Below are 14,871 nucleotides of genomic sequence, written 5' to 3' on the forward strand. Positions count from 1 at the left end.
GCCTTAAACTCTTTTATCCTCTGCATTGAAGGAAAAAGCAAAGCAGATCCTGAGCAAACGGAACTTGCTCAATATGGGAAGCACCTCACCGGGGCAGGTATTAAAGCATCTTATTACCTGATAGCTTTGTGTTCCATAACGATTTCTGCCCGGCTGGGGCAGGTCCAGGTTGTGCTGGGGGAGCTGGCACATTTTCTCCACTCTGCTGCATCCGCAGAGCTTTCTCGCGCTTTATTTCTTCCAGGGTTTTAACACGCACTTCTCCTTCTGGCTTGGCTTTACCTGCCGGCTCCTTCGACTGCACTTTGCTGGGCCCGGAAAGAGTGAGCACGCTCTGCTTCTTGGGCTCACCCTCAATTTTTGCCCCTGCGCTGGGATCTTTGGTTTTACCATGCCATTCAGCCTGGGCTTTGGCTTGACATTCTCGTCTCTGAAGAGCTCTCTCACGACGGATTTCCTCCAGTGTTTTCACATGGACCTCTCCCTTTGGCTTAGCAGCCTTCCCTGTCATCATCAAGAAATGAGAAGCGCCAACATTTAAAGAGAGTCCAACAATAGTTTAAGTCTCCAAAATTTGTCACAGTACTAAGGAAAACTAAGCCTGAGCGTTCCCAATAACGCATCTTAGGACAATAGCCTAACATTCTCCTCCTCCTCTGAGCCACTTGTTGTATTTTGAAGACCAGCCCTATCCAGAGAGAGTTGCTACACAGAAATGCTAGTTTACTTGATTACTTTTTCAGACTGCATTTCAAATTCCTGCTCCCGGCAGTGGCTCTATTCTAATTGTATATGATGGTTCACAGAAGCAGCTTAAAACCTTGACAAGGCACAAGCGGAAAATAAACACACACCTAGAGCCAGATTTCTGATAGTGGCTGTCAGAAGAGCTTCAGCACTCGAGCAAGAGGAATCAGTTCTTTGTTTTCATTTGAATTCCTTTTTAGGGCTGTATGAAAACGGTCTAAGTTCACGGAAAGGAAGAAGGAGAAAGTATATTTAATAGCCAGTTGTTACCTTTCGCAGTACTAGTCCGTTGAGAAGGTAATCCTAGCCTCTCCTTCACAGACTTGGGAACTTGAACTGCAAAACAGAAAAAGACCAAATTAGGGAGGCTGCATAAACGTCAACTTTGTGTTCACATTCGAAAACAAGGCAGGAAAGGTAACTTTGAATCCCGGTGATTAAGACCTCAGCCAACATGCAAAAAGAAACATCGCAGGAAAAGGACAAACAGAAAGCCTAACTACAAAACCCGTGAATCACATCCAGATGCCTGTTTAGTAGCTGTACCTCTCTTTGGTGCTTTGTCAGCATTTCCCGGAACCTCCACCTTCTTCCCCAGCCTTTCAGCAAGGCTGCGCTTCACCGGAAGGGCGCTTACATCAGCTTCAGACAGAGAAAACAAGGAATATTTTAAGAACATTTCTTTGCAGGAAGATTTGAGAACAGTCAACCACAAGCTTCTATTTTTCAAGCATATTTTCATAAAATTGCCTTTCAGCTGCTAAATGGTTTTTTTGCCATTTCTGCAGTCAACACAGATCTCCACTGCAACGCATTTTCCTCTCATACGTCAAAAATACTCTTCAATGCAGTCATATAGAGAAGGCGGCACCTAAATAACAGCTCATAAAAAGTTCTTACCCACGGAGGCTTTCCGTTTTCCTTGTTTCTCAGCAAGATCTAGTCGAACCACAGGTTCCTCCCCTAAAACAAAAGTAAAATTTTTCTATTTCATAGAAACCAGTAGCCAATAGAAATAGTATACTGTTAGCCCATGTCCAAAAAAAACCCAGCAAGGCACTGTTTTGACAGCTAAACCACACAAACTCATATTTCAACTATAATTAACTTAGAAAAAGTATCCATAGTCTCAGTGTTTGCCTCAAATTCCAGCTGAATGTAGTCGAGAATGAATCTGAGTCTGCTTGACAGCTATACTTTGTGCAGAACAGAGCTGCATAAGCAAGCAGAATATTATTAGGTACAAATGCTGAGAAATATTCCTTTCTAAGGTGAATGTCTATGGGTAGAAGTACTTCTTCACTTCTTTCCCTTTCAAAGGAATTTGCACAACTCTAAACAATATAATTTATACACAGACTCCTATCGCACTACTGTCCACACGTGCCACTGTCAGCCTCTTTAAAGCTTCAGAAATTGCTTCTTACATAGCACTGTCCTCTAGAGCTCTTTCTTCTCGTTACTCTCCTGTTTTTCAGTTATCCCCCTATTTGCATACTGACACATTTTTTTCTTTCTCCTGCTACTGCACTTAACCTGAGCACCAAAGCTTTCCAGTACAACCAGGGACTTTCAGCATAAAAGCATGTTTTGAACAGAAGGCGGCAGCACCAGGAGGCTAACAGGAGTGAATTGCCTTCCTTCTTGCTTAACCTTCCAGTTTAGGAGTAATGAAATCAAAACAAAAGCATGAATTATTACCTTCCTCTGTAGACAGTGTCACAGTTCTCACCACTGTCCGGACATTTTCCTTTTCCGGAGCAGGAAAAATCATAGAATCGACGGGAGGAAGAGAAGATCTTGAAGGACCTTCTGCTCAGAGCAAGCAAAACATAAGGAAGTTTACCAAACAGAAAAAACTATCACGAAGAACAAAAAACTTTAATTATTCATTACTGTCAAACATACAGTGACCAGAGCATGCAAATAAGAGAGGTGACTAGTTTGCCTCTGGTTGCCCTTGGAATTCCCATCTAGAATACCAGCTGGCTGAGAATCAGGTTGCTCGATGCCCCCAGCTAAACATGGAAGTCTATCCCTCAAGCAGCTCCCAGCCACCATCACCTGCCATTCTGAAGCCAATCAAATTTCACTTCTTTGGCAAAATAGTTGGATTCACCAAAGCATAGCCAGCTACCCGGTATTACTGGAAGAGGTTTTTTTTGAAAGAAAAATCATCACACAGGATGAAGGTGAACCGGGTAAGGAAGCAGGGAATATTAACTCACCACCGTGTCTCTTAGTTTTTTCCTTCATTTTCTGCAATTTGATTTCTTCAAGTGTTTTTATTCCAAAATTCAGACCGTCCTCTGAAAACAGAAAACAGTTAATGAGACTAAGGCTTAGAGGCACTCACTGAGGACCACAGATCCTCAGGCTTCTTAGTGCTCAGGAACTTTCAGAAGTATTTAGAATAAAGCCTGTCAACACTCCTCACAAGTGAAACAACCATAGAATCAATGGCATTTTGCCCCTCCTTTCACCCTTCAGGGTAAAAACTGTAGTTTTAATTTTAATCCATTTACGTGATATTAGATCCCTCTATCGTTAGATATGGCTTTCAACAGTGGTTGCCAGGCTGCACGTGCAGCCATTTAAACTCCATGCTGTGACCCTGTTTTGTTCTCCAAAAGGAAAGAAAAGCAGTTCAACTTTCTGACCCAATGGGCACATGATGGTATCAGGGAGAAATGAGATCATGGAAATAACCGAGTCCATTCAGCACCCCTACATTCTGTTGTGTTTTTACGCCACATTGCTTTTGAGTTAATTGTCAAGTTATCCTGCCGATTTATCCTACTACAGGTGCTGGAATACCTTGTTTAGCAGTAGTAGCACTGGCTTTCCGAGTGGAAATCATCCGTAATCCATTTTGGCCTTCCTCAGCTGGTTGCTGGACGGGAGTTTTAGTTTCTTCTCCTTCCGCAGAAAGCTGGTCTGAAGGGGAAAAATCTATTCAGTTATGCATAGGCCAGATTGTTCGTGATTATGTAGCTCATGCAATGACACTTCAGTCCATGGTTCCTATAAAAAAGTTGTTTTTTTTTTGTTTTTTGTTTTTTTTTTTAATACAGCTACACTGACCTGATGAACTCGTAAGTAGACTACCCTAGGACAAAACATCTAGGACTCTAGATTCTCTCTGCAGCTTTAACTACTACACGACATATTACTCTTCAGACAAAAAAAAAGGAATTTCCTTCCTAGTTTCACATAGAGCTTTACACAACAGACCAGCTAAAGCCAAGAGTGGTTCTAAGCTTTCCTCCAACATTTCAGGTTCTGTCCACTGACTGCCAGACAAAGCCACCAGTGACCTGAGCGGACTGCCTGCCCTATCGCTAGTCAGACCTCAGGTCATCTGTGATTTATACATTCATTTACAGCACAAATTCCTTCCAAGAACCAAAGACTTACACAATCATTTACAGCACAAATTCCTTCCAGGAACCAAACCATGCTCACCATCATCATCTTCATCATCATCTGCAGCATTGATTACAACTGGAGGGTGTGTAGGGCTTGGGACATTTTCCGAGTTTTCCACTTTCATCACCCGCCTTAGCTATGGAGAGGGATTGGACTGGACAGAAAGTTTGTTTTGCTGCAGTGACATCTGAGCCACTTTCAAATCATCGTCCGCGGACTCAGGCGGACTTGGCAGTGTAGCTAGAGGAAGAGGAGGATCATCAGTAATATGGCAGTTTAAAACTTTGACCACAATGCACGAAGATGGTAGCTAAGGCAGATAACCTGCACAGGCAATGAATGCAGCATCTCCTTTTGCCCATCCCGCCACTGTTTACACCGTGAACAATGACTTGCCTTCAAACAACAACACATCTCCCTGCCACCCAGCAGAAGACGAAACAACAGAAAGCAAACTGCAAGGCAAATATCACACAAAGCAGAGAGAAGCTGAGCATGAAAGCAGAAAACAAATACCAGCAGTACAGCAGCAGTACACTCGGTTTAGCTGACCACCTAGGACTGCAGACCTTTTCCTGCACTCACAAATGAACGGTTACCTGATGTCTCCTACACTATTGGCACCCACTAAGTAATATGCAAAATTAATTCTTCAATACTTAAAGAAAAAGGACCTAAACTCACTCTTGCTTGGTGGTAAGAAGACGCCATCGATGTAACGTCCCTTTGCGTGATGAAAAGCACAGTTGGCTTTCTGACAGCCTACTGGCTGCTTCTCCCAGTAGCAGGGAATCTCAGCGCGCTTTTTCTGAAGACAGAAAGAAAGACAAGCTCGTGATAACATGCACCTAAGGTTTGCAAAGAGATGCACAGTTCCAGGTCACGACAGCGATAGGGCTGTCACAATACAGTGCTGAAACATCATTCCAAAGGTCAGTTTATCACGGAAGTATAGTATTTCCGGGCATATTCACAAAGTTTGCAGAAGCTGTAACCACTATGCACGTTTAGCCTTGTCATCATTCAGTTTGAGAAGACAGGCACTCTCAGACATCAGTTTAGGGTGGGTTAAACTAATACACCCAGGATTATACTAGGATTATTCAGAGGGAAAAAGAACATCTTAAATTGCCTACGTTAACTCTATCCAGAACTACTTCTCGGAGACTTCGTTCTTCTGCACCTTTAACTTTCCCCACTGCTTCCTAGCCCAGGCAGCTAGAACAGCATTATCTGAAGGACTCCGGGACACAAGAGACCTGATAGATCATTATCAAGCCTGCTCTCAGGAGGCTAGTACAGCCTGTTTATTACCCCCCTGCTCCAGCAGGTTTTAGCAGTCTAGTTAGCGGTTATTCTGCATCTGTTGAGAAAATACTGTCGGCGTCTAATAAAAGAAAATCTTGCTAAGACATACCTAAGGCATTGATTTTATTTCCCTCTCCTTCCTCCCACCCCCTCCCCTGCTAACAGAAACCAGTGTAATTCCAAAGCAAAGGACTCTGTCCTGCAAAAGCACAATCAGCACACCTACAGCACTGAAAAATGCTTTTGTTGATTTATTTTGAGAACACATCTTTAGGCACTCACATCGATTTCCATGTGTCTGAATCGGCAGACATTCCTGAAACAACGACCCTCCTGCCACAGCGTGCAGACTGTCTCGTTCCCCAGAGCAGCTTCACAGTGGCGGAAGGAACAGTTGTCTCCCTGTAACCAAAAGGAAACCAACAAGGAAAATATAGTACAGCCTCAAAAACGTCCATGCTACTGCCTCAGGTTGCTACGATTGAATTCAGAATCTATCTGGTTATCACGTTAACCAAAGACCAGTGTGCCTCCTCCTCCTACTCTACCCCTTCCTGAAAAAAAAGAAAAAAAAAAAAAAAAACAACAAAAAAACAAAGCAAAGCAAAGCAAAAGAAACCCAGCCATACCTTGGTACAGGTAGAATAGAAATAGAAGTAGCAATCGTCTCCTTGTTTAGACATGCCGACAAGTTCTGATAACAAGCTCGGGTTCTCTCCACAGGGACTTCCTCTGCTCTTGGAGAGAGCTGTCTTCACCCTTGCTTGGGCTGAAAGTCTTCCACTGGCTTGTGATCAGTGAAATCTTCTTTTTAAAAGTAACCCTAAAGAAAGTACCAACAAGTGAAAAATAATGAGTAACAAGCATTTTTCCAGCTTTCTTCTGTTCATCAAATTAGTCTCTTGAGGAGAGCAATGCCTTGAAATCAGCTGTTACGGGAACTAACACAATATTAAACTAAAGTTCTGTAAAGCTGCCAGGAGCTTTGTCAGCAAGTGTTCTCTTCCACGTCCTCAATAATATGCCTTGGAGCACATCCGGAAGCCTGAAAAGGGAGTCACTTCTTCAAAAACCACCTGATCATACATGCAAGGCAATGATCAACTATGGCTACGAGTAACTTCTACAGAACGCAGTATGACGCATTAAATAGCACGTTCCAGTCACTGTGGGTCTTCGAGTTCACCTACCTGGACAACCTCAGCAAAGTTATCGATCTTCAAAGACTTCCAGTTAACTTCTCCTGGAGGCCGAACCAACACTGAATCCGTGAATTAATGATAAAGGGGTAGGAAGAATTTGCCTCCTCACTTTGCCAAGGGAGCCTCTCATCCACAATTCAAACATAGGATGTGCTTTTAAACAGCTTATAACTAATGGAGGAAGCAAGTCCATCTGAACACTCTCTCAGACTGGAGACAGCCAGGGTTAGTTAGCTCTTCAAAAAATAAAAACCAAAAAAAAAAACACCACAAAACAAAACAAAAACAAAAAAACCCAGTGCATTTAGAGATGAACTCGTGATTCAAAGTGGCTGCAAAAATGAGGCTCCATCTTCCACAGCCAGAAAATTTGACTTTTTTTTTTTTTTTTTTAATTCAAAATTCAGTATGTTCCAATCTCTGGTCTTCAAGATTTCTTCACCTATTAAGAAAACACTAAAACCTTTCCCCGTCTTTATTACCTGTACAGCAAAAAACACACCAGTGCACAGAAATACACAAATGTGCATACGCATACACACATATGTGTTTAGACACACACACGAGGAGTGAGTGATAGAAAGTTAGCGAGAGCGACAGTGGAAATCAGAAGTTTTGCCTTTTTGACACAGAGAGCGCGTAAAAACTCTCTCATTTTGAGGGAACTAGAAAAAAATGGAGGATCTACCAAATATTTTGATGAGTATGCCTTCGAGGCCAATGCTTTATACCATGAGTGATCTGGGGGCCAGCACACAAATATGCATACATATGTATCACACAGTATCACGGATTTCTAGGTTGGAAGAGACCTCAAGATCATCGAGTCCAACCTCCGACCTAACACTAAGTACTCCACTAAACCATATCGCTAAGCTCTACATCTAAACGTCTTTTAAAGACCTCCAGGGATGCTGACTCCACCACCTCCCTGGGCAGCCCGTTCCAATGCTTAATAACCCTTTCGGTAAAGAAGTACTTCCTAACATCCAACCTAAAACTCCCCTGTCGCAACTTTCGCCCATTCCCCCTCGTCCTGTCACCAGGCACGTAGGAGAACAGACCAACCCCCACCTCTTTACAGCCTCCTTTAAGGTAACTGTAGAGAGCGATAAGGTCGCCCCTGAGCCTCCTCTTCTCCAGGCTGAACAAGCCCAGCTCCCTCAGCCGCTCCTCGTAAGACTTGTTCTCCAGACCCCTCACCAGCTTGGTCGCCCTTCTCTGGACTCGCTCGAGCACGTCCATGTCCTTCCTGTAGCGAGGGGCCCAAAACTGAACACAGTACTCAAGGTGCGGCCTCACCAGAGCCGAGTACAGGGGGACAATCACTTCCCTAGACCTGCTGGCCACACTGCTTCTTATACAGGCCAGGATGCTGTTGGCCTTCTTGGCCACCTGGGCACACTGCTGGCTCATATTCAGCCGACTGTCAACCAACACTCCCAGGTCCTTCTCGGCCAGGCAGCTTTCCAGCCACTCATCTCCCAGCCTGTAGCTCTGCTTGGGGTTGTTGCGCCCCAGGTGCAGGACCCGGCACTTGGCCTTGTTGATCTTCATACAGTTGACCTCAGCCCATCGCTCCAGCCTATCCAGATCAAATATGTACATGCATACAGGATAAACATATCTATACACACAAGCGTGCACAGTATATGTCGTATGGTATCCATATCGAGAACAACTCGTAGCCCTGATCAGACACGTAGAGTTGCAATCAATTAACAGCAGCAAGACAGCAGATCAAGGATACAGCAAGCTTTGAGAGGCAGGGCAATGCTCACTTTGCCAGTGGCATGGCTGCATGATACCAAGAATTTTGAATTAGTTTGATTTTTTGGAAGCAATTTGTTTTCTTTCTGCGCTGTAGCAAATACCACAGGTTTGCCATCACGTGCTGTTCCCTAATCCATATATCCATCATCATCCATTGCTGCAAGATCATGAAAGGTTAGAAAAGATGACTTAGGTCCAATTTAACAGCCAATGATTTTTCAATGACCAGAGCTGCAACAGATTTTATTTAGCCACAAGCAGGTTTTTTTTTTCTGATGTGAAGTCAGATATTTTGATTTTTTTTTTAAGACACTAAATGTCATAAAACCTGCAACCAGACCAGATAAAGTTCAAATTAGAGTGATTCTGAAGCCTTTCATTAAAATGCTGCACATTTCTGTGCAAATTATTTCTGACTCTTCTGGACAAAAGCGGATGAAATAGTTCTTACAAATTAATAATAAAAGGTTGGAACCTTTTACTCACACAAACACTAGTGAATTTTCCAGGAAGTATTATTTTGGCAGGGAATTTTCCCAAATCTAAAGTAAAGAGGGGAAAAGTTGGGTTCCCGTATTAGTTGTTGGTTTTGACTGCTTGACAAAGGGAATAAAAACAGTAGTTAAGTGCAAGGTTTCCTTCTCTTCTTTAGTATTGAGAGGAATCGTCACTTCTGACCTTTAGCACCTTCAGAAACACACTTAGTGCCATGCAGATTCCTCTGCATCTACTTCTAAAAATTACTGGTGCTCCTTAGCATGGAAGTTGGACTTGAAATCTTTCCCAGACTGAGCTCTTTTGAATGCCCAAGGAGCTCATCATTTTGCTTGTTGCCTTCCATTTTCCTGAACAGACCCAGAACGCTGTTCAGGATATGAATGGATCTGGTCTAAGGAATGGGAAGAAAGCAAAAACCAAGGATACCTCACAGCCCTAAATGCCATAAAAAGCAGTCTCATTTTAAAAAAGATCTCCAAAGCTTTTTTTTTTTTTTTTTCTCCTTGTTGTGACCCTGCTTTTTAATCACCCAGCATCAGCCTTGCTGCAAAACAGTCTCCGCTGATTTACCTGCTTGTTAAAGCACCCCACAGGCTGCAAGTGTTGTGTGCTAGGTGTCAAATTATATTTAACGGTGCATAGGTAAACCATTCATCTTCCCATGGTCAAAGCACAGAAGAGCCTCCTGCTAACACAGCTCATCCTTGCTGTAACTGCTTTTAAACCTATTTGTTGGTAAGAAAAGAGCTCAGTACACCACCTTCACAGGGCAAAAATTCACATGGAAGAGCAGAAAAACCCAGAAGTGCTTCCTGAACTTCACGTTACCAACAGCACCATCGGATTTAGATCCTTGCCTGGCATCCAGGATGCACGGCCTGCAAGCACTGCTGCGATGTGGAAGTGCCAAGGCAGGTTTTTGGCCTGCCCTAAAACACTTTTTTTTTTTTTTCTTTTACAAACAATACAAAGAGTGTGCCAGGTATGCTGTAATGCCCGTGTGCCAGGTCAATAGAGGATATCCAAACAACAGAGGCGCTTCTCCTAATTTCTGGCGTGAAAACACTTTCACAGCATTCTTTTCACGAAGAAACCCCTCTCTATCTTCTCCAATGCTCCAGGACCTGCTGCAGCTGCAGCGGCTGCGCTGGTACCAGCCGCATCTTTGACAAATCTTTTCAACGGTTCTGCTTTACCTCGGCACAGTTGAGGTCACTCCTCTTCCTCTTCCAGCTGAGGAAGCAGCTTGCGGGCTCTGCCACACGGTCGGTGCAGAAGCGAAAGCTGGGAACACAGCAGTCAAACTCTCACTGCTAACGAAGCCACCAGGGCAGAGGGCTGACACAGACCCGCCAGAGGCGAACCGTACCCGCTCTCCCTCCCGGCTGCGAGGCTCGCCACAGCAGCCCCGACCCGAAGCGCTCACAATGCTTTGCTTGGTGATGTCACCGATGAGTCAGAGTCCCCAGATGAGCATCTGCCTTGCCACTCTTTAATGTTGGTGTTGTTTTTTGGTTGGTTGCTTGCTTGCTTTTGAAACTTATGTAGGTTATGGTAAACCTTCAGGTAAACCACAGATCAATGGGGAAGAAGTCCCACACGAGGGAAGGCCGTGCATTTCTTCCAGGCAATGGCGCATTCTTTAACATGCTGCATTCGACAAAGAAGCTCTCTCCATTTTGCGCAGTGGCAACAGGCACGACTGCAACACACGCACGTGTAGGCAGCACCTGCAGGTCCCAAACCGTTAACCAATTTTTAGATAGCACCAATTGTTTATGTAGTTGCTTTCCCTTCATCCATAACCCCTTTTTTCCTTTCTTTATATCGGGTGGCTCTCCTCCATTGTTCTGTCATTTTACTCCCCAGTGTCTGAGCAGGCACTGGGAATCGTTTCCAGAGGAAGGGTACTGCTGAAGCTACAACATTTACTCTCAGGGAAAAGAGAGTATGTGAAAGAATACATACTTCCTTTCTTTTTCCTGTTGTTTTTTTTTTTAAATCTCTGAAATCAACGCTGCGGCCTGGCAGCAAATAACTATGGGAGTAATGATGATTCCTCATCCTCACTGTAACGTTGTAGTTAATGTCATAAAGAAGCAATTTCCCCAGGCAGTGGCCATTTGAGATGGGAAGGGGCAGTAAGAGGAAGTTTTCCTTAGACTAGCTCTTCCCCCAGAACACCTCGCCATCCAGCAACAAATTCAATTCACCTGCTCCGCCTGATCAGTCAAACGCGCGTCCGACTCCAGCACACGTCACAGCGGTGGTTCTGACGTGGTTTGAGAATCACCTATCCGCAGAATATCTCGGGTTTGTACACTCAAATAACGCAGTCTTTTCCAAATAAGGCCCAGAGCTCACACTCCAAGTGCAGCCTAACAGCACCAGAGGGCCGGTAGGCTAAACATTCCCATCCTGGCAACAGGACTGACCCGGGCAACAGTAAGCATCCCTTCTGCACTTTCGTCGTGAACATCAACATAAGGAAACAGAGACCTCCTCGATCCAAGTTTGAAGAAACAAACACAAAGGTCACCCAAGCGGGTTGTTTTCAGCAAACTAACGGAGAAATTAAGGTGACAACCGCGTGCATCCAGAGTTAGTCAGATCCCGAAGGCAGTTCCTTTGGGAAACGCAGGAGCAGCGCGCCAGATGACGGCTACCTTACAGCGCACCCCTCAGAGGCACTGCTACGAAAGGAAGGCAGAAGGTTGGAACTCAAAATAACTCGCAAGGCGCCCGTTAAGGGGGAAGCTTTAATTTCCTGAGCAGAACCTCCCCCCTGAAGGCAGCCCAGGGACTCTTTGCTTCCCTAGGGAGACGGCAGGGACGGGGCAGGGCGGTGGGATGGAGGGACACAGGGCCAGATGGACGGCCAGACGGCCGGATGGATGGACAGACGGACGGCCAGACGGCCCAAAAGGCCTGAGCAAGGGCTGAGGAGCGGGAGGGAAGGGCAGGGCGAGGGGAAGGGGAAGGGCGGCCCTGGGCCTGACAGGGCACCTTGGGCCTAACCCCGGGCAGCAGCTCCCCATCTCACAGGGCCCACGGGGGGCTGCCTGTAACAGGAGATGCGGGCAGGTAAATTTTACAAGCACTGCATCACAAATACCCTGCAACACCTGAACTATTCACTGGGACAGCCTCCTTCCTCACCTCCTGAAAGCTCCAGCTGGCAAACCAAGGACAAAATGAAAGGCAGATGTGGAGGACCTCGTAAGATACTGTTTTGTTCCTTACGTGCCCACTGCTGGTGACACGTAATGCCTCCTGTTCCCAAACGACATCGGCACGTTACATCTTTACTACATGCTGAAAGGAACTCAGCAACTTGAACACAACTTAGAATTACCCATCCCGGCAGCAGGCTGTCCAGCTGAAGCTGCTTTAGCCAATCAAGTGTGTCACGCTGCCCCTCAAAGGTTTCGTCCTGGGAACGTCTGCTGTGACACTCCTGACGTATTACTTCTCGGAATGGCAGAACTGCGCTGGGTAGGCCCCACAGCAAGACTCGTATTTCTGTCCTTCCCTTTCAGGAAAGGATCTCCCACCTTGAATTTATTAATTTTCATGATGATGATACACAAATTGAAGTTTTGAAAAACTGAATGCTGATTAACAGATTTCTAGCACAGCCTGTGCATCAAAATTCATTTCTCTCCATTTAGGTAATCTTAGTTTCTGAGTTACAGTTACAGTCAAAATTTTTCTTCTTCGATTTTTTTCTTTTTCTTTTTTTTTTTTTTTTTTTTTGTGATCAGAAAAACGAGGGGACTGGCTGTCCCAAGTCAGCCGGGGAACTTCTCTTTGGTCGATGCATCAAGCAACTCAGCTCTCTTGGGGAAACTTAAATAGAAAAGACAGATCTCCAAACGGATAAAAAAAATAAATCAAATGATAAAAACCCAACCGACACATCTGATACCCCAGCTTATTGAACAGCACAAGGGTTTAATCTACAGGCTCTGTCCAAAGCAGCAAGAAGTGACAGATTTAATCCAAACCAGTTGCCCGCTCTCACTCTCTGATCTGGAGACGTTATTGGACAAGCATGCATAGCAGTAACACTTGTAAACACTGGGTTACTGCACCACAGCCCCAAATCCCTCACGGGCCCACTAAGATACTTTTACTGACTGATCCACAATAAACACTCCCAAAAAGATTCTCAACAAGCTAAACCCTGTTTAGAAAGAATCTGAGGAACCTGTCACTGCAGCAACAAAGGGCTGCAATTGTATGCAAAATCTCCAACACCCTCCTTAGCACCCTGCTAGCTCAAGGACTGTGTGGGGCTTCCGTGCCCTGAACGAGTCCACCCTGGCCACATAACGCAGATGTAATGGTCAAGAAAGCACATAGCGTTATCGAAACTTATCAGATCCACAGCAAAAGGAAAAGCCCACGCTTCTATATTTCTCCTCCTTCTCCATTCACAGAAGGAAGAGACTGAAAACAGGCAGATTTGTGGTTTACATTTACAGTTAATGTGAAAAATGGCTATTTGTGAAATACATCACGTATTGTTTCAAGCTACAAACAACTCGCTCCCACAAAGGAAAGACTTTTGACCTCAGCATGCAACCCCAGTTACAAATAACTTCCTATCTACCAGTGGGCCGCGTTCCCCTGGCACTCAGTCACTCCGCAGCACGGCAGCCACCTTTGTTCTAAGGATGGCAAATTCTACTTAGAAACGCTCTGTAGAAGAGTGATGTTGTCCCCTTTTAACACGATCCAGCCTGCAGCAAAGAGAAGGGAAAGAGGGGATTAGAGAGAGCCCAGAACCTGAGAATAATCTCGTGTTTTCAGAAAGTGTTTTGTGTGGTTGAGCAGGGTTTTGCCCATCATGCAGAGTGCAGGCCGCCTGGTATTACACGTTTCAAAGACCAGAACTGGTCTCAGGCAGGGACAGATTCTCCTTCATCCAGCAAAATCAGCAGCTCAAAAATCATCAGGGACAGAGATGTAGCCAGGAATTGCTCACTGAACTTCAACAGCAAGGCTCGTCACACGGTTGGTACGTCTCAGTGCTGCTACCTAGAAGGCTCACCCGGGCAGGTTTCAGACCGCGCGTCACTCGGGTTGCACAGACACACGACACACCCAGCTGTTTCCTTGATTTTGCCTTGGAGTGAATCTCCTCTGCGTCGTCCAGCGCCAAATTCACGTACTCGTCAAAGCCCTAGAAATCGGCAACAGTGGCAATTAGTTCAGCAACAACACGAACCATCGTCAGCTGTGCTGACCCAGGCTGGACAACGAAGACTAATTGTTAGAGAAGCACGATTTCTTTTTTCCCTTGGGCTAGTTTTTCTTGACAAGAAAAAATAGGATTGTGAATGAGGGAAAACAAACTAACGATGTAACGTGGGGTCGTGCTGACACTCACGATGATGCAGCCTTCTATCCGCACGTTCACTTGCTCAGCCACACCTGGATCCTCGAGCTCTGCAGAACGAAGGAGGAGAGTAAATTGGAACACAAACACCGCGAGCAGTTTTGTTCTCTCTCGTGTGTTCAGAAATACCCGCTAACCATAGCCGCTAGAGCTCCCAAAAACTCCAAGGAGCAACTCTCAGAGGCAGTTTCAATTAACAGTCTGACATTTTAGAGTCTTATATGACTGGGTGAATACTACACGTTTGCTGAAGGACACGTTTCCAGTCACAAGGGAACACTCCTGCACGCCCGGCTGCACGATCCCACTCCCGTTAACACGAGGGGGAAACGCCGGGCTGCGCAGCAGCTCCTTGTACCCACCAGCACGCTGCACAGCTCTCCATTCCCCACAAACCTGCCCCGAGCAACGGGTGGGAGCCGAAAACTCAGCGAGGGAGATCCCCGGACCCTCCCCGCTCCCCCCACCCCCTCCAAATCCCCATCCCCATCCCCTCCCCGTCCTCTCCCC

At 45.4% G+C, this 14,871-nt stretch overlaps 1 pseudogene across 1 annotated transcript; it reads right to left on the minus strand.

Moving 5' to 3' along the window:
* Positions 1–100: 100 nt before the first annotated feature.
* LOC310892053 (zinc finger CCCH domain-containing protein 11A-like) lies at positions 101–6,167 on the minus strand (annotated as a pseudogene). Its single transcript has 11 exons — positions 6,114–6,167; positions 5,767–5,886; positions 4,861–4,984; positions 4,213–4,416; positions 3,565–3,684; positions 2,976–3,056; positions 2,449–2,559; positions 1,648–1,710; positions 1,294–1,389; positions 1,018–1,083; positions 101–504 (listed from the first exon to the last, which is right to left on the minus strand). The product of its transcript is annotated as a zinc finger CCCH domain-containing protein 11A-like (transcript).
* Positions 6,168–14,871: the final 8,704 nt, after the last annotated feature.

The sequence above is a fragment of the Anser anser genome, assembly GCF_964211835.1.
Source record: "Anser anser genome assembly, contig: HAP1_SCAFFOLD_571, whole genome shotgun sequence".
Taxonomy (NCBI): domain Eukaryota; kingdom Metazoa; phylum Chordata; class Aves; order Anseriformes; family Anatidae; genus Anser; species Anser anser.